At 43.5% G+C, this 5,000-nt stretch overlaps 1 protein-coding gene across 1 annotated transcript in view; it reads right to left on the bottom strand.

The window, feature by feature from the left end:
* LOC119575139 overlaps nt 1-5,000 on the bottom strand; it is a 46,761-nt gene that overhangs the window by 4,720 nt on the left and 37,041 nt on the right. The window lies entirely within an intron of this gene.

Below are 5,000 nucleotides of genomic sequence, written 5' to 3'. Positions count from 1 at the left end.
CCTCCTTCGTCTCTCTCTCTCTCTCTCTTTCTCTCTCTCTCTGTCTGTCTGTCTCTCTCTCTCTCCGGTCTCTCTCTCTCTCTCTCTCTCTCTCTCTCTCTCTCTCTCTCTCTCTCTCTCTCTCTCTCTCTCTCTCTTGGTCTGTCTGTCTGTCTGACACCAGTTGTCAGGGGTCTCCTTACTGGGGTCCTCCCGGGGGCTGTTCATGGAAGCGCATGGACGTTTATTGAAGACGGCAGCGAGAGCGGAGATTGAAGAAGACTTGTGTCGTTGTGCAGGGCAGAGGTTGACCCGACAGGGGGTGGGGCCTGGAGTGGTAGCCCCACAGGGGGAGGCGGCGTTCAAGCATGGCCGTGACTCGAGGTAGAGTGTTTGTACGGGTCATGGAGAAGGTCAGAGGACATTAGCGAAGGGCGCGTGATTAGGTTAGCACGGCGGCAAGGGCGCGGTCACGCCGTTGTGATTAGTGATCCATAGCGGGAGCAACAGACCATTTAGGCCGCTCCCCACACGCACCCACCCGTCATCCTCGCTGGGGCAGCATCTCTGGCTTGATGTGCTCAGACAGGGAGTAATATCACGTGCGAAGTCTTAACATCCCGGCGGCCGACCATCTGATTATCCGATGGGATATCCCCGTGGTTGGCGGGACTCGGGCGGTGACGTCGGGTGCCTCAAGGTTGACGGGCTGACTTGCCACGCCCTTCTGCATGCGGTCTCGTCTCACTGCAGCTCTGGTGGAGTCACTGAATGCCTGACGCAGATCGAGTAGGCTCTGTGACGGTGTCGAACCTTTGCGGTGCTGGACCAATCGGCTTCCTTCTGATCGCGTAACCAGGGTAACGACCCTTTGCTTGTGACCTCCGACCTTCTTCTTGACCGCTAAGAACACTTTACCATGAGTCACGGCCCCGCTCGGACGCTGCCTCCTAGGGGCCACCTCTCTAGGCCCCCCTGCCGGGCCTACTTGCTGCCTAGGTATACTTTTGCACAAGCCGGCCACTAACATCTTCAACTATCGCCCGCGCTACCTTCTCCAGTAAAGAGTGCAGCCAGACCGTGCGTTTCCCTGAACCAACAACGTAGGGGACCCCAACAAGAAACCCCCTGATAGACTGAGAACAGCGATGGGATGTCCACAACACACGACTTTGACTCTCTCTCTCTCTCTCTCTCTCTCTCTCTCTCTCTCTCTCTCTCTCTCTCTCTCTCTCTCTCTCTCTCTCTCTCTGTCTTACTCACTCTTTTTGCCTATCTTGCCCTTGTATACCCCTTCTTCTCCCTTTATTGTTATTGTTTTGATTAGGGAATGTTACTGCCCTTACTGACGCATTTTTTTGTAAGATACCTTGCATGATTTATGGTGGATAAGATTATGTTCAGTTCTGCAGAGAAGTTCCTGTGGAATGTCGGCTAGAGAGAGAGAGAGAGAGAGAGAGAGAGAGAGAGAAAGAGAGAGAGAGAGTGTGTGTGTGTGTGTGTGAGAGAGAGAGAGAGAGAGAGAAAGAGAGTGTGTGTGTGTGCGTGAGAGAGAGAGAGAGAGAGAGAGAGAGAGAGAGAGAGAGAGAGAGAGAGAGAGAGAGAGAGAGAGAGAGAGAGAGAGAGAGAGAGAGCTTATCATTGTAGTCATTATTATTGTTGCTATTGTTGCTTTTATCATGATGATGATGATTACAACAGTAATAGTCTGATATTGACGTGATGATAATGATAATAACAATTATGAAACCAGAATGATAAATAACAATAATAATAATGATAATAAAACAATAACAATAAATTTAAAAAATGTACGCGATAATAATGATGATGATAATGATAACGATAATTAACAATAACACTGACAACACTGACACTGCTGCTAATAACGCAATAATGATTCTAACGGCATTAGTGCTGAACCATATTAATGTTGACGAATGTAGAAAAAGTATGAATGAAAATTAATATCTTCACAATAAAAGGGACGTATTTAACCGGTTTCGAATGTATATGTATTTCTGACAAAGATATATTCGGAACTGGTTAAATACATCACTTGTACTATGAAGATATTCATTCTCATTCATAATTTGTATACATGTATTAGTGCTGATAACAATAGTGGCGTCAATAGAAATATTAATGATGGTAGCAGAAATGGCTAGAAAAAAATGATAATTATGACAAGAATGAGAACGAATATAATTGACAATGATAGGAGGAATAAAATAGATAGTGGAAATAGGAGTAGTGTAATAGTAGCAGTTGTAGCAGTAGTAGAAGTAGTAATGATAATAGTAGTAGTAGTAACAGTAATGATGGTAGTAGTAATAGTAGTAGTAGCAATAATAGCAGTAGTAGCAGTAATAGTAGTAGTAGTAGTAGTAACAGCAGCAGTAGTAGTAGAAGTAGTAATAATAGTAATAGTAGCAGTAATAGTAGTAGTAGTAGTAGTAACAGCAGCAGTAGTAGTAATAACCACTACTGCTGAAAAAAACGATGTATATTGATAAGAAATATATTGATTAAAAGGAAAATATACCGATGATTATATCGATAATGAAAATGAAAAGGTGTATTAATGCTTATACTGATAATAACTATATGGACGTACAAGAAAAAAGTGGAAGGGGAAAAATGAAAAAAAGTCCAAAGTAAGCTGAATGAACGACACTTCTACATCGCGATTTAGTGAAGGAAAAATGCATATACAGATTTCCACTCCCCACCCCCCTTATCCTCTCTACGCTATCTCTCTTTATACTGTTATTAACTCTCCGCAAGTCTTCTTTTTTACCTTCTTTTCTTCTTTTATTCTCCCTCTCTCTCTCTCTCTCTCTCTCTCTCTCTCTCTCTCTCTCTTTCTCTCTCACGTTCTCTCTCTCTCTCTCTCTCTCTCTCTCTCTCTCTCTCTCTCTCTTCTCTCTCACGTTCTCTCTCTCTCTCTCTCTCTCTCTCTCTCTCTCTTTCTCTCTCACGTTCTCTCTTTCTCCCACTCTCTCTCTCTCTCTCTCTATCTATCAATTACTGACAAACTCGAACCCAAGGAAACGCAACGCACGTAGCTATTCACACGATCTGTGGACGTTAACTCTTACACGAATGAACAACAAGAGAGTGGAAGTCTAGGGTGGAAATGTCATGAAACTTTGATCCTCTTCTCAACAGTTTTCGAAACCTCCTTTGGGAGACTGAAGAGGGCGTTAAGGGAATCGGCGATGCGTTTATTTCCATATTCGATGTATAGGTATTTGTACGACGAGGATCATAATGATGTCAAAAGATATGCGTACGTGTAAACTGGTTGAGGCTGGGATTTCTTATTTTTGTGAAAATGGGATGGATTAGAGAACATTTAATGGCTATAACAACAGTAATAACAATCATCACCATCGTTATCATTATCACAAATTCATCTTTATCCTCATCAGCATCATCTATATTATCATCATCATCTTGAACATCATCATCATACTCAGAATATTAATTCTAATGATACCAGCAATAACAATACCAAGCAAAACAACACATTAACAACAATTGAACAGGGTTAATGATAAGCTGTTGTGAGAATGTTAGTCGAAACAAGTTCATCACATAAAGAACTATTTCAACTCTTTTCAATTTTCATCCTTTCTTTTTTGTCCTTTAATATGTGATGAGGATCGTGAGCGAAGAAAGGATATATCGCGGTCTTTCTCAACGTCCCAGGGGTACCAACATGACCCGTGCACTTATGAATACGTAACGAGATTGGGTCTTTTATCTTTTGCTTTCTCCAGCCTTTCTATTTCCTCTTTGCATGGACCGCTTTCCATTACCTTTTTCTCTTTTTTTATGATCCCATTATCACAAATCATCTATTTGATATCATGATATTGTCGTTATCTCTTTGTTCCATCGGCATCTTATCTCTGACCTCCATCCTGGTACCTCCTAGCCTTTCTGCCTATACTTACACTCACCCCTCATTCACCTTATTTCTTGCCTAGAGTCGTTATAGTGATAGAATCTTATCATAACCGCTTTTTTCCCCTTTTTTCTGTCATCTGACTCCGTTCCCTCCCAAGAGCATCTCCAACACTCTCCTCCAACTTTCATCCACGCTCTCCCATACGCACCCTCACGACTCTCTTCTCCCACCCCCACCCCCAATAGCTCTGCTTCTCCCACCCCCACAGCTCCCCTCCATCCACCCTCTCTCCCCCGGAAGAAAACTCGACCTCCTCTTTTTAAACTCGGAGACCTGTACTTTCTCCCTTCCGCGTGATGCCACTGTCAGAGGAGATCCCACGCCCACTGGATGCTGACGAGGACCTTTCTTAACGATTCGGCGACGTCGGAAGAGATCTTTGGACGTCGCGGACAGTCCTCTCCGGCGCGCTGTTGACGCTAGGGATGGCGATATGGATGATGATACGCCCGTTTGCCAGTACGGTTTACGGCGTTAGTGCGCATCGACGCTTAGCATGATATTGCTACTACAACTGAGATTTCATTGGGAAAAGATCCACCGTAGTTAACAGGGACTACGACAAACGTTGCCTTATTCCTTTGAGGTGGAAACACCACATATTGATGAATGTCGCCATTATTCCAGTGGTGGATTCACTGAGAAAAAGAGAAAGAGGGAAAGGGGGAGATAAAGAGAACGGGGGAATGGGAAAGAGAAAGAGTGGAGGGATAAGAAAGAGAGAGTGGGGAGGGGAGTAGAATGGGAAAGATATATATAGATAGATGAATATATATATATATATATATATATATATATATATATATATATATATATATATATAGAGAGAGAGAGAGAGAGAGAGAGAGAGAGAGAGAGAGAGAGAGAGAGAGAGAGAGAGTGAGAGAGAGAGAGAGAGAGAGAGAGAGAGAGAGAGAGAGAGAGAGAATGAGACAGTAACAGAAAGGGGGAATGAGAGAGTGACAGAAAAAAATAAGGAAAATAGAGTAAGAACGGAGAACAGAAGAGGAGGAAAAGAGAAGAGCTAAAGCGCCAACGCGGAGAA

The sequence above is a fragment of the Penaeus monodon genome, chromosome 7 (assembly GCF_015228065.2).
Source record: "Penaeus monodon isolate SGIC_2016 chromosome 7, NSTDA_Pmon_1, whole genome shotgun sequence".
In the NCBI taxonomy this organism is placed as follows: Eukaryota; Metazoa; Arthropoda; class Malacostraca; order Decapoda; family Penaeidae; genus Penaeus; species Penaeus monodon.
This window is presented reverse-complemented; position numbering and strand designations above follow the sequence as displayed.